Below are 15,540 nucleotides of genomic sequence, written 5' to 3'. Positions count from 1 at the left end.
GAAATGATTAGGGGTGATTAAAACCCCTGTATTAATATTGTTTTATATCATATGTTTTGTTGCTATGGTCTTTATTGGATGTACAATTGCTCTATTTTCATATTGTTCTTTCTATTGACTGTACTGTTGGAATTTTACAAATGCAAAAAAAAAATGCAACCACAGCCAAATGCATACAGCAATTTGGCCTGTCATGGTCGCTAATAAATGCTTACAGACACCTAGTTGTTTAATGTGAGTGTCTGGGAGTAGTTAACCAGTAGGCAACCTGAACTTAGTCTAATGCAACTCCATGATCATTAATATGTTGTTCAAACAGAACTAAAAATGAAATGACAGGGGATGCTAGTAAGCAGCCGACGGAGATGGTAACGTGCTAAACCAGCTCTCTGATTCCCGAGGATGTAGCCAGCATAAGCACAGCATAGCGGGAAACTCCACAAAGGTTACTCAGCAGCAGAAGTGTTCCTGATCACGCTGGTTCCTCGTGGGGAAGTTATCCACAGCTGCACGGTTCCAATTACGGACTCCTAGCCTCCACAGCCTAAACATGTGGCAAGATGGCGGATCATGTCCTTCCAGATTAGACCTGCGTCAACTCTCCAGACCCTCGTCCTGTTAGAGGAGAATTCCAGCGATGGGTCTTCATTGTCCGTGCCTAGCATGCAGCCAAGCTCCATATGCAGGGATGCCATGTTATTGGAAAAATTTAAACAGCTTACCCTTACCAGGGAAATCTGAGATTTGGGATTGTGGATTAACGATCTTGAAACCAAGATGGATGATGCAATAACTGTTATCGATTCACATGATCAAGATATTTCTATGCTTCAATCAGATTTGAGAGAGGCTATGCTCCGCTTGGAAAACCTGGAGAATAGGCACCACAGAGGTAACCTAATAATTAGGGTCTCACCTGAAAGTATTGTAGATCTGCCTAACTTTGTTATGGCCCTGCTCAAAGATATTCTTCCAGATCTACATGTGGATAGTTTGGAGTGAGGTCGAATACATAGAACACTGGGCCCCAAAAAACAAGAAGGTCCCCTGAGGGCTATCCTTTATAAACTTACATATTACAAGATCAAGGAAGCTGTAATGAGAGCAATTTGGAACAAGAAAGATCTTGTGTTACAGTCACATGCATATCAAATTTATGCAGATTTTGCTCCGCAAACTATACAGAAGAGTAAAGCATTAAAGCCATTTCTGATGACCCTGCAGGAGTTGGGCATCAAGTATAAGTGAGGCTTCCTCTTAAACTCTCTTTTTGTTTTTCATGGGACAGACCCGCCATGTCACGACTCCAGAGGAAGCACAGGAGCTGTTTGAGTACCTGAAACTGCAGGCCCCACGTGTTGTCAACTCGCACAGCCCACACTGTGACTCTCAACAAGTACCTAGGACGTCACTGGTTTGGTACACTCAACAGCGCAATAAGCGTTTCTTACCCCAGAGGGCTACTCATTCTAAACACACTACAAATCCTGCAACATCTGTGATTTCTTCAGAAAAACTGCTTGAGTAACAATCAGTTCATTAGTTTGATGGACATATATGGTCACATTTACCTCAGTGGGTTATTTTACCCATATTTATTTCAGTTTTGACACGCACGTATTGCTGATCTAACCAATTGATTATCTGTTCCTCTATTTTATGTATATCTGTTTAAGCAGCTCATACTTGAGTTGGGTCTAGCGTACCCCCATAAGGGCCTTGCTCTTGGCCATGCCGTACTCCTGCTTCTGCAGGTTTACTACATGTCATGCACTGACTGGTGCTGACTCTCTTTGTTGGTTCCAACTTTTTGTTGTTCTGTTTTTCCGGGTTAATTGTGTTTTTTCCCTGAAGGTCACCATGATGGATTATGTTTATGTTTTTTCTAGGTACTGTATGATTGTTGTTCCCAATACTTTTTAAAGATGAGCATTAGAATGCACACATTTTATGTCCTTCTCTGACTGTGTGATACTATCGCACAATGTCCAGGGTTTCAATTACCCAAACGGAGGATGGCGTTTATTTATTACGCTTCCCAACGTGTCCCAAATTTTTTCATAAGAACTATCCTCAGGCCTATCATGCTACCCTTCAGGAAAAGAAACGGGGAGTCTGTTTTTTTTCACAAAAATTTCCCCTTTATATGCGAAAGGGAACTCAGAGACGGGACATTATATAATACTGCAGGGACAACTTTACGATACAGTTATCATCGCCGTGAATCGTGTATATCATCGTGAATTATTATACCCGGAACCATCATCATACCAATATTTTTGGACATTTGGTGATGGTATTAGGGCATTACCTGAAAGAGACATTATTTATGATAGGGGAATCTAAATTAGGACTCTAAACTTGATAAATCCGTCAGCTCCCTGCAACCTTCCCAGGAGCCAGTGACCTCATATTCAAAGATTTTTATGGAGCTCTTAGCAATGAACACCATTTATTAGATGTATTGAGGGAACAGTATCCCTCGACTAAGGATTTCACATATTTTTCTTCGTCCCATCAATTTTTTACTAGGATGGACCATATATTTGTGAACCTGAATTTTGTTCCCCTTGTACGTAAGGCAAAAATTTTATCTACCCCTTGGTCAGACCATTCACCCAATGTGATTGAGTGCTCCTCTTTAGTTCCACCATCATCTGAATTCCACTGGTGGCTAAATGACGGGTTGTTGTTTTCTCCAGACACTGTACAATTTATGGAAGCTTCGCTTTCTGCCTTTTTTGCTGCCAATTCTGACTCTCCAGTTTTTTTTGGGATGCCCATAAGGCAACCATAAGGGGTCAATTTATACAATTGGCCTCTAGACAAAAGAAGATGCGATGAAAGAGAATAGATGAATTGTCATCTAAGTTAAAGGAACTGGAGGCTTGCTGGAAGACGACGCAAAGCACCCAGTTATAACAACAGTTCGACCAGTTAGGATGGAATTAAATCTTCTTTTGGATAACTAGGTAGAAAACCAATCAGGAAGTATTATGAAATATTATGCAAGGGCTAATAAGCCAGGTACCATGATGCCAAAATTGGCTAAGATGCATCCCTCTGGTGGGCTTGCAGTATGAATGCGGTAGTATGTCAGCAAATCCACTTAACATAGTGAATCAGTGAAATCTTTATAGATCTCCTGGGGGTTTTCAGTCCTGCTTAGCTGACAAATTTTTTCAGGACATAAAACTTCCTACCTTTACCACTGACATGATTGAGAAGATGGAAGCAGATATTACATTGACAGAGACAAGCTCCAGGACCAGATGGGTACTCTACTTTGTATTCCAAAAAATTCCAGGAGGTACTAGCTCCCCATTTAGTGAGTTATTTTAATTGTTTGAAAAAAAAAAATACCACTGAGGCATATACCTCTCTTCTGGGCCACATTACTATGCTGCCAAAACCAGGCAAAGATGCTATGGATGTGCATAATTATCGACCAATTTCACTAATAAATGTGGATATTAAAACCTTGACAAAGATTTTAGCGAATAGATTAAATACATTTCTGAGTCTATTGATACATGGTGATCAGGTTGGTTTTGTCCCGGGTAGGCAAGCTCCTGACGGTATACGGAAAATTATTAGTCTCATTTAGTTCATGCATCAAGGTAAAAAACCTGGTATGCTTTTGTCATTGGACATATGTAAGACATTTGATTCACTATCTTGGGACTATTTGTTTTATGTGTTGTCTAAATGGCGATTTCAAGGCCAATTTATGTCCTGGACAAGAGCACTATATTCTGCCCCAGTTGTGAGAGTTAGGTATATGTCTTATTACTCTTACACATTTCCTATCCAGAGAGGTACTTGTCAAGGGTGTCCTCTCTCGCCTTTGCTTTTTGTACTAGCTCTGGAACCGCTTGCACGATCAAATCTAATTTCAACATCCACAGGCTAGAGATTGGTAACTGTGCGTACAAATTAATACTGTTCGCACACAATCACACAGCCCATGATTACGTTGGCCAATCTGTATACCATTCTACGTAAATTTTCATGTAGTTCTGGGTTGTAGGCATGTCCTTTGTTTATCAACCTTTGTTTTTAGGTTTGATGGCACATTTGATGAAATGGATGCAGTTACCACTTACCTGGATTGGCCAAGTCAATTTAATAAAAATGACCATATTACCAAAGGTGCTACATGCATTTTGGACTCTCCCCATTAGAGTGCCACCTTAATGTTTACATGCATTTCAACAGTCAGTTTTGGCTTTTATATGAGGTGGTAAGAAACCAGGGATATCGAAAAAATCAATGTTTATACACAGAAAGCAAGGTGGGTTGGGAGCTCCGAATTTTACCAAATATTATCAGGCCGCTCATAAAGCTCAAATACCTTCTTTGTACACAGGGAATAGAGCCCATCAGTGGGTTCATTTGGAGACAACATTGTGTGCTCCACTTGATATTAGGGCATTTCCATGGCTTCCAGCACGGCTACGTTCCCCGCATATGAGTCCTCATCTTAAACATATTTTATCTGTGTGTTATAGTATACGTTATTCTAGTGGCCTGTTGTCAACATAGTTACAGCTACTGCCTATACAGAACAACCTGTCATTTCTCCCAGGCTATGAATCACCTGGGACATTAGCTTGGTGGATCTCCCATAATTTTGACTATGGTGTACTCCTTACTTGGCAAAACTGACATAATAGGTTGGGAACAAATTAAGGAATTGCCTGATGCTTCAGGTAAAGTGTATTTCCGGTATCTCCAACATAGACAGTGGATAAAATCTCTAATTGGCCAGGGAGGTATTCCTTTATGGCTTTTTGTGTTGGAGCATATCTGTCTTCGGATCCCTCTTGCACCTTAACTTATTTCTATCATTTACATGGAATTAAATAAGCTGAAATCACCTAGAGATCAAAAATATGTTGTTAACTGGAAGACTGATCTTCGCTGTTCTAAATCGCATGAAGATTGGTGTGGTATGTGGTAAAAATTGTCATCTTGTTCCATATACATAGCGACTGTAGAATCAGCATATAAAGTAATGAGTAGGTGGTATATGGTTGCAGCGCGTTTGAAATACAGCACGGCAGATGGTTCTGGACATTGTTTCTGAGGGTGCCAAGAACTGGGGTCAGTCATGCATACATGGTGGACTTGTTCTTTTGGGATCAGATTTTGGGGAAGGATTTTCAGATTGTTGAGCAAAATATTTCATACTCATTTAATTCAATTTCTGTTCTTAATGCGAATGTCAATGCTGTATTTGAAATTATTTGTTAAAATAGTAAAAAAACTACTGAAAATAAAATAAACAGAACTGAAAATAACATAAAAATGATTAGGAAACAATAGGAAAACCAATGTTTAAATACAAATGAATGAGGAAACAAAAGAAAGAGGTTTAGGGCTCAGAGGGTTTGGTTGAATTACTAATTATGTGTTGATACAATTCCGTTTCATAAATAATTACAACATATAGATGATTACAATATAATATCCCCAGTCAAGTTACATAGTCAGAGGACTGGGATATTCGAGCTAGACAAAGGTGTTCTAACCCAATAGGTTGTATGATCGTATTAGTCGAAAAACGACACGTTTCACCAGACTTGGCTTCCTCAGGGGTATGGTAATATATTGACTACTGTAAATAGAGGAAATACAAAAACGGCATAAATATAAAGAAAATCATAAATGAAATTAAAAGATTAAGAGTAGATGATTCATTATGATTAGCAGATTAAAAACGTATAATAATGTCACAATTTTTTGATACATACAAGGCAATACTACAAAGTAAACGTTTATCCAAATGTTCCTATAAAGTTATACATATATTCCTTATATGCAGCCATGCGTAATGGTGTAATTTAAGGGACATAGATTAGTATATTGTGTAGGTACTAATGATTTGAATATATATTGATTAGTGGTGATTTATTTTGCAGTTCTGTATTACTTCATGGCTAGGTCTATGTATACTTCTATAGGATCAAAAAGAAATAGAATTATTTGACTTATGTTTAGGTGGTAGGTAGTGGTGGTCACGTCAATAACATTAAAGTGAATAGGTGTGTGAGGTATAATCAGCAGCAATAAATGCTATTGAGAAGTAATGCAAAGTTCAAACAGTATGAATCGGATTGAAATGATGTACAGAAAATATATCCTATGGTGTATTAATTATTAGGTACATACGAGGGAGTGCTGAAAAGTTCCGGGCCTTGCCCCCTTTCAGATGACATAGAAAAATGAGTGTGGGGACATATGACAGTCTAATATCTTAGTATGTAACTGTGCAAATATCAGGTCTTGGCAATTCTTAAAACTGTTTTTACTTTTAGTGGGAAGCTGTGATGGCAGAGGCACAAGTTTCACATCGTTGGAGTTACGGACCGCCATGAAGTTTTTGTTTCTCCAGGGAAAGTTGGCAAAGGTCAGCACTGAGATATCTAAAACACTGGGGGAGAAGTGTCCTTCCTACAGCACTGTCAAAACCTGGATTTCTCGTTTCAAGACTGGGCATTTCACCGTCCATGAGCTGAATATTGAGGACCGGCAAATATTCGCAAAAAAGATAGCCCAGATACTTGACATTTCACAGGAGCGTGTTGGGTTTGTTATCACTACTATCCTAACCTTGTGCAAGCTTTTAGCGAAGTGGGTGTCGAAATGTGAACAGTGATCAGAAGAAGGACCGAGTTGAAGCATGAAGTTGAAGCCGTTTTGGCCCATTTTGAAGCTGAACAGGACTTTTTGGCTAGGTTAGTGACTGAGGATGAAACCTGGCTCCACATCTATGATCCTGAAACCAGGGAACAGTCAAAGCAATGGTGCCACAGCTGGTCCCCTCAGCAGAAGAAGTTCTGGACCCAGAAATCGACCAAAAAAGTCATGGCGTTCGTTTCCTGGGACAAAGACAATATTCTGTTGGTGGACTACCTACCTCAGAGGCAATTAAGACGAAACGCCATGGAAAGTTGACCAAAGGGATCCTTTTCTTGCAGGACAATGCACCTGCGCACACATCCAACATTGTGGCTGCAAAATTGAACACCCTGGGTTTCCACTTGGTCCACCACCCCCCCTACTCACCTGACCTGGCCCCTTCGAACTATTATCTGTTCTTGATTTTTAAGAAACACCTGAAGCAGCAACGTTTTGAGGACATTTTTGGGATTAAAGATGCTGCTGAGAGCTGGTTTGCGGCCCAACCAAAGGACTTTTATTGGAACGGTCTACAAAAGCTGCAACTACGTTGTACCAAGTGCATCAGTCTCAGGGGGAGTATGTTGAATAAATGAAAAACTGGACCACACTTGAACACCCACAAAAAAAAAAAACCAAAAAAAACTATGACTACTCCTAGTTGCAAAACAGTTGAAAATAGACTGGGGAGCGGTTAACCGCATAGCTCCGCAAAGGCAGTTTGAACGAACCCTAAGGGTTTCTGTATACTGAAGCTGTTACTGGGTGATGTTTAGCCATTCTGTGTTTATGAAAAAGTGACACCTACAGGGATAGCACAAACTAGATGGCTGTCGGGATAGTAGAAGGTGTCATTTTTATCATCTATTCTTTTAGTGGGAAAGGATCCAGTAATACCCATTACAGTACTCTTTGCAGAAAATGTTTCAGGCTGGGTGGGCCCTGTATTGTGACCCAACTTTTTAGTAATCACCCAAAAACAGAAGGGTGGTTACTGAAAAGAGCCTGGTGGTGCACCTGGCTAAAAAGGGCTGGGGGGAACACTGCATCATGTTGACCAACAATACATTTTACATAAAGTAGAACAGAAAGAGGGAAACCCCTGTTGTGTCATGTGAACATAGCTCTTTTTTCAGTCAGACCCTCTTTCCATAACTGTGTAATGACACATACAGTAATAGACCTTATTAAAGCATACACAGAATCTTACCGACAATCTTGTGGTCACATATGAAAGATTAGATCAACACTGGACAACAGATGACCCCCATATGGCAGCTGCACAGTGGGAGAGGTTTTTGTGATGTGGGTTAGGGCTCACTGCCCACCATAGTTCCAGACAATCAACACATGCTGATTTCCAGTGAAGTTGCAGAACACAGCATTCAGTGGCTGCTGTGGTAGCTGTTTTGTTTCATGCATTTGTGAGCACATTTTTTGGGTAAGGTGTGGACAAACAACATTTCATAGGCAGCATAAAAACCATTACTTACATTACTTCTTCTACTAGTTGCAACTGTATAAAGGGAAAGGACAAAAAGGATGAAAATATATATAGACCATTACATGATCAGAGAAAAGTAAAGGCTGACACTGCTTACACAATTTGCCTATCTGCCATTTTGATCCAAAGACTTCTATTATAGCTTTGAGTCATTGTCCTGGAATGTACTATATAGTTGATTAATGATCTGTGAATTGTAGGCAAGACCATTAGTCTGGAGAGTGAGTTGAGGGATATGGTCAGTACAGTTGCCTATGAAAATAGATTTATAAAGCACATAATTGGAAATGTGCATTGTGCATCTCCTCCTATTTACTATTTAGACTGGCCCTGGATTCCCAAACAGAGCATTGCAATAAAAATCAATGATAAGTAAAAGAAAAAAAAAAGAGAGAAAAAAAAGAAATTGAGAAAAGAGCTGATCACATGGTCTGTCAAAATCACATGAGCAGCACCGCAGAAAGTACTTGATGAGGCACCGCAGGTTCCACACTGCAGTTTGCTTATTATGAATGAACCTTAAAATAGGGACCATGGTATAACTGAGAGTAAATAGTGCTATCTGTTTCTTATCACAAATTAGTCCTACAACTAGGTATAAAATATTCTATCACCAGGCAGTCCGGAAAAATATTTTGCCCCACCTGAAGTGGCACCAGTGGTACACATTTTTGGAAACACTGTATGACCAACTATTTTACACATATTTTGCAAGTAATACTAAATTCTCAGATAAACTTAATTTATTTACCTTTCCAATTATAGAGATAGAAATGTTTTCATTCTGTTCAGTAAATGACAGCAATTAGAATTTGCTGTGCTGAATTAGGACCAGGGCAAGATAGATTCTGATTGGATGTCATGGGTTTTTGTATTTACAAAATTAGCACTTATACCCAATCTCTGGGTCCAGCCCCCCAATTCCCCCCTTTCCCCACTCTTCTCTAACCTATCACATGTTTTATCACTCACCTTACTTTATTTAGCAATTTACACTTGTCTAAATCATCTCTGGCTAACCACGGACCTAATCTACTTGAATATCATTGTTAGTGGGCCCAAATACTGCAGAGCCAATTGGACGTGTTCCCAAACCACAGTATTGCACATAATGTGATCTGAACAAATGAACAAAACAAGTTTCTCACCAAAAGAAAACAATGAAGAAAGAGAGAACACACAGTTATGGTTTTCAATGAGTACAGCGAACCCCAATAATTTAGGGGGTGGAAGGCCGAGTGGGACGATTTTTATCCTAAAACCCTAAAAGGAAAAATAGGAAATTATACAAGAACTAATATTTGGAATCATAAGGTAACAAATGTAACACAACAGATTATTCTCATTAGCATATATTTAAAATAAGTAAATGTTTAATTGGTTTGAACATGTATTTATTCTGAGCTTTAGGATGTCATCATCCCCTCTTTGCAGTAATGACCCACTGGCCATGAAGAGGTTACTGCCTGCAGTTCTTTATTCATCCAGATAAAACTACAAAGGATAAGAAGTTGGGGAGGAGGTGCTGGGGCGTGTCACTAAATCCTGCAATTCTATTGGTGGGCGCAGCTGCTGCTTTTTACTATGTTAAGTGTGCACATTGTTCCCAGTGTCTCTCCTCAGGCATATATACTCTTACATAGCAACTGTTATCGCTTTAACTTCTATACATCTTCTATTATCAACCGCTTTTTCCTTTCTATTCACCCTCCAGTAATTATGTTTTATTTCTTAGTTCAGAAGTATTATTATTATTATTTTGTTTTCACACTCAATTATACTTTCATCAACCAGTTTTAATTTAGAAAAATCCAGTTTCTTTAATTTCCTTTACACACCATTGGATATTCAAAACAAATACAGGTTTCCTTTTTTTTTTTTTTACTAACATTTACTTCGCAAGTAAACAAACTCTGATGAGTGAACATGCTATAGTAGTTGTACTACTTCCACTGGTCGTGGTGATGAGCATTACCTGTTAGTGATAAAGTGTGCCACTAATTTTTACTCCCTAATAATCTCATTGACCTATCACTAGGATGGACTGCTATTTTGGCCTGTAAAAATTTGCAGAAGCAGGTAAAATGTGGACAAGCTTCAAATAGATCTAACGCCTAGTCACTAAAATGTCATATAAGCTTTATCGTCCTAATGTAATTTGGAAAAGTTGTTTTCAATCTTTTTGAATCGGCAGAGCTCATAAAAGAAATTATTTCATGACATAAGATTTTTCAAACCATTACCTGCAAAATTAAGACAGGTATAATTATTTGCTTGCTGCCCACGCTGACAAAATGCTGCTCTGTTCAATAGCAATCCTCCACTTAAGTCCACCAACACTTCTGCAAGTGTCTCCTGGGCCCCCTGCAGCTCTCACTGGTTTCTCCTGATGACTTCAACATCCCTACTGTATCCTGTAATGGGTGGAGGTCAGAGGAAGGATCCAATGAAAGCTACAGGGAACCCAGGAGACTGACGCTCCTGGAATTCTCGTTTCCTTATGGAATTCACAGTAGAAATTGGTGGCACAAGCAGTACAAGAGGTAAGTATTCCCTTCTTTTTTTTGTCAGACATGCCTAGTTTAAAAAGGTTAGGTTCCTTCTAAATTGCAACTTTGTCATATGGTGGAGACTAGAAGTAAGATTTGTTTAAACATTATACATGATAATCCTGCATTGAAAGTCTATTAGCAGACACTTCCTGTTATGGGGTGACAATATTTTTTCCCTGTCTGTTAGTTCTCCTGCACTATATGTGACACGCCATAACAATGAAGACAACACACAGTTGGCTCAGGCATTGTTGTCACTATCAGAAAACACACCAAAAGCTACATACAAATGTGCAATATTTGTCGTTGGAAAGGATCTTTCACGATCCTTTCCAGCGACTAAGGACTGCACGATGCATGAACGAGTTCTGCTTCATGGAGAGGGGAGGGAGAGAACGACAGGGCAGCACCCTACTGCGCGCTCTCCCCCTTTGCTTCCATTAGGAGCGTTCGTCGTCCATGGATCCGCCAGGATGGTCGTTAGGACGAACAACGGGCGCTGTACACACACCGGATTCTCATCCGGTATCGGCCCTAAACCTATTATCGGACGAGAACTATTGGATGTTTGTATGTAGCCTAAGAAATTATTTGTACTAGTTGCTGAGGTGCATGCATGTAGACAAAGTGGATCTGCAGCACTAACATGCAACAAAGAATAAAAATTCATAGTAAAAAATTACACCTCTGGTATTTGCTCTTTTTTATTCTGTTAAATATATTGTTTTAAAGTTGTTTTAGTTATTTCCATAACTTAGGTTTAAAAGGTACTGTTGACCATTAAAGCTTGTGCTGAAGTCATAAGGTAAGGCTGGTGTTTCCAGCATTCTCTGTGAACTACAAAAGATCCCCTTTATGGTAAACAGAAAAAAAGAGGGGCATCCTGTAGTACTTTTAAAAGGTTGATAACACTGCTCCACAGACACTGCATGGGGCATTGGATAAAAGCTCAGTGTTTCACTGCCAGGATCACCAGATAAAAATAAAAGGAAAAAAGCCTGAAAATCAATATAATGAAGCCACCACAGATATGGCATGGTAAGCTGCAACATATTACACTTCTGTTCCTAGAACTCATTATTGGTATGGGTTGTCCACACTCGCTGGACACTGTATGTAAGTATTCTTTGTATTTCATAACAGTTCCTGTATATTATTAACTTAGTTGAGAGACTCACACAGACACTATGCTAAAGGGTACAACAGATCAAAGTGTCACTTTCATTCATTTTTACATTTCTCACAAAGCGTCCTTAAACTGAGAAACATTGTTTGGTTCTACCAAACTAATAAAATAGAAAAAAATAGATAATTGTTATTATATGCAAACACTGCATAATTCACATAAGGAGATAAACTTATAATACTCACCTATGTGCTAACCCCAGACCTGAATGGCCCCTTATCTCTTGCTGCCATAATATTCTTCTTATTGTCAGCAATAAATGGGCAAACTAGAAAAAAGAAATAGATAAAATGCTGAATTCCATAAGAAGACTCAGGGGTTGATTTACTATAGAAATAAAGATTCATCACCTTGAAAGGGAATGGCAAGATAAAGCCTTGCTGACTTCAATTATCCGATCACATGCAATTGAAAATGTTTGTTTATTATTTCTTTGCTCATGTTTGGGTATTTTTGATAAAGTATTTCTTCACAACTTTTACAAAGCAGGTAAATTATTTGCAGTGGCATTTGTGATAATTCTGATAAATCTTCCAAGTGAACAGCCTGAAATCTTTAAGTACATCCACTCCAATGTATGATGCAGTCTTTCAGTATTTATTCATCATGGTATGAACATGATGAAGTTGTTATATCAACTTCTTTCATTATCATTACAGATAACAGAAAACTGAATGAGTGCTGTACACAGCATCGTTCTGTGCTCTCATCCATTGACAAGCAAAGCAGTTGTTCCTGATCTCATTCATTGATCCTGCCATGGAGGACTGATGAATGACGTCAGGCAACAGCTACACACAGGACTCTCACCTAAGAGAGGAACTGTTCATCTTAGGAGAGGATTATCTAATTTTGTACATAGCCTTTCTCTTTGACACAAGCCAACCAATCATATTTAAATTCATAGAATGTCCATAGATAGTGAATGTCTGTCATTTCCCCTATGATTTCACAATAGGTCCTCATAGTTAATATCTCCTTGTCCTACAGGAAATTGGTTTATGACCATGGGGGATTTACCTTAAGATCGGAGAAGGTCTGGAATATGTGATTGAAGTACACGCCTCTCTATTCTTTATAATTACCTATTTTTCAAATTGATTGATGTTTGGCAAAAGTAGCCTCATCTCATACTCTGAGTGTTGTTTGGGCAGAGTTTCTCCTGGGCTCTCCCCCCAACCTCCAGAATAAACACAGCTGACAGATCATTGTTTTATTTCTCTTTTATGTATTAATTATAGTGCCGTTAGGTCTTTGCATGTTTCATTGTGCAGCATGTTCTTACTTGTCATTGTACACTACTGGTTTTAAGATCCATCATTTTATACTTCCTGTCACATATTGATGCTTTAAGGTTTGATGTTCTGCAATGTGCTGTACTTTTGATATACATTAGTGAAAACCACATTTATATTATTTTCTACTGCTCACAAAATATTCTTCAAGCAGAAAAAAAGTGACAACCAAAGCCAATATTAGAGTCTAACATCAAATGCAAATAGGAGTCTATTTATGAAGCAGTAAATCTGACATTCACTAAAACCTTCCGTATTGGAAAACCAGCTACTACCATGGAGAATTCTCCACCAGGGAATGGTACAGTGAATGTCAGATTCACTGCTTTATAAATGGACCACAAAGCGTCATATATTCATTTTAAAGGTCATTGGCCTTCTATTTGGCATTTTAACATGTAAAATCATCATCAGTTGGCATAAAACGAGCAGACAAGCAGGCTGCTGCGTTTATTTAAAAGCAGAAGGAGCACATGAAGGAATTGGAGTATGTAGGAATGTTTTTAATGTCTATCATTTAGTGGCTTGATTGATGGGTGCTTTGCCAGGGGTGCGGAGCTCTCTTAGTCTAGTTTTGAATCAAATACCAGCAGGATCTATTAGTTCCTTCTATTAGTTTGCCCATTTTAACCTAATGCACAATAAAAGGAGTATAAAAGATTATGCATTGTACATATTGCCCCAATTTATATATTATTTGATGGCAGCCTGAATGCTGTTACTAAATCATGGCTCAGAGTGATGTGGCAGATTCTATTTCACGTTAACAGGACCCAAACAAGGACAGCTCCGGTGGGATCAGGGGCTCTGCAGAAGTAAATGTATGCTTTTTTCCAGTTTGGTTCCACTTTAAGCCTCCATTGGTTCTCTAGATATTAGCAGAATGAACAATCTTTATCCAACAAACTTTATCCGATTCCTTAACACTGTATCGCTCTTTAAAGCATAACTATACCCACTTACCGTATATAATGGTTTCCCAAAAGCAAAATAAATGTTCAATAAATGGTAATAAAGCAAAACTAAGTCCACATGGCTCACCTGTCCACATTCCAGTGCTGGGCTCCACCATTTTCTTTCTCTTCCAGTCGATCTTCGGCCATCTTGATTGGCCATGCCAGAATAATGTGTTGGCATTCTTAAGGGAAGCCAGGATTGCTGGGTTTCCCTGGCAATTAAACCTGATGCTGGCCATGCGCAGTACAGCTTTGAGTTTAGAAACCCGGAGCGATCAAGCAGGTAATACACATTATGACACAAGCGACAGAGTAATGTGGAATTTTAGTTCCACTTGAGGTCCTTAATCAATCATACCAATGTTGTTTTCTGCAATGTTATTTACACTCTGCCTACTAGCATATATGCAATATATGCTACAACCAATGTATGCTTCTGGTGATAAATTTCATAGTTACCAGTGTGCTTTTATCAGATTTCAACTTTACTATCAGGCCCTCATGTAGATGATGTTATAGCTGATCATATGTGCATATGGAGATTTAAACAGAGGCTAAAACATTATCGTACTCAGTTTAGTTACACTTTAAGGGAACCCATAGGGGCTGTTTTGAAAGACAATTTCAAAGTACAGTATATCTAAAGTCAAAGCATATTATAAGGAATATTAAAAGGTGTACAAGTATTTATACACAAAGGGTCTGATTTAAAGAAAACTCTCCAAGGCTGGAGAGGATACACTTTCATCAGTGGAGCTGGGTGAATCCTGGACCAGATCCATTTCAGGTTTGCTGGATCACCCAGCTTCACTGATAAAAGTGTATCCTCTCCAGCCTTGGAGAGCTTTAATAAATCAGGCCCATAGACTTATTCCCTTATATTAGTCGATTAGGGAAAAGAACACTGAGTGCAATATATTATATCCACATTTTATGTTACTACAATCCCTGAAAATAGTAAACGTCACATGAGAGATATTGAGACTGCCATTGCTGACTTTCTTCTTCAAATGATAGCTGCCTATTATAATCATCAGACACTTCGAATTATCAGAAATACAGCTAAGCAATGCCAATTTTAATGTTTCGCTTACAGCAAGACTCATAGAATACAATAATGCAGGGACACTTACCGGCATAGGATCACCATTTCAGCTGCTCATAACCTTCAGACTGCAACCATCTGCAATAGTCAGAAAGAAACAGTGAATAAGCAACACAAAATATATCAATGCTTTACTGGAAGGAGATTGGGTCTTGATTTCAGGACCTTCAAAATATTGCTGCAGAATCATTTTATTCCTCAGGAAACTGAAGATTACACCAAACTCTTTACTGTTTTACAATTTGGGAGTGGAACAAG

The 15,540-nt window shown here is 38.8% G+C and overlaps 1 long non-coding RNA gene across 6 annotated transcripts in view; it reads right to left on the bottom strand.

Moving 5' to 3' along the window:
* Positions 1-15,540, bottom strand: part of LOC140342360 (uncharacterized) — a 29,604-nt gene that overhangs the window by 9,044 nt on the left and 5,020 nt on the right. For 5 of the 6 annotated variants that reach the window (XR_011923063.1, XR_011923058.1, XR_011923061.1 and 2 more), the window contains 2 exons: positions 15,311-15,360; positions 12,112-12,194 (listed from right to left, as the gene is read on the bottom strand). This is a non-coding gene — a long non-coding RNA (uncharacterized lncRNA). Of the gene's footprint in view, positions 1-7,089; positions 9,452-12,111; positions 12,195-15,310; positions 15,361-15,540 lie in introns of those variants that run through there. The other variant, XR_011923059.1, reaches the window with a different exon arrangement.

This window comes from Pyxicephalus adspersus, chromosome 1 (assembly GCF_032062135.1).
Source record: "Pyxicephalus adspersus chromosome 1, UCB_Pads_2.0, whole genome shotgun sequence".
Taxonomy (NCBI): domain Eukaryota; kingdom Metazoa; phylum Chordata; class Amphibia; order Anura; family Pyxicephalidae; genus Pyxicephalus; species Pyxicephalus adspersus.
Note: the sequence above shows the minus strand (reverse complement) of the source record. Positions and strands in the feature narration are given on the sequence as shown.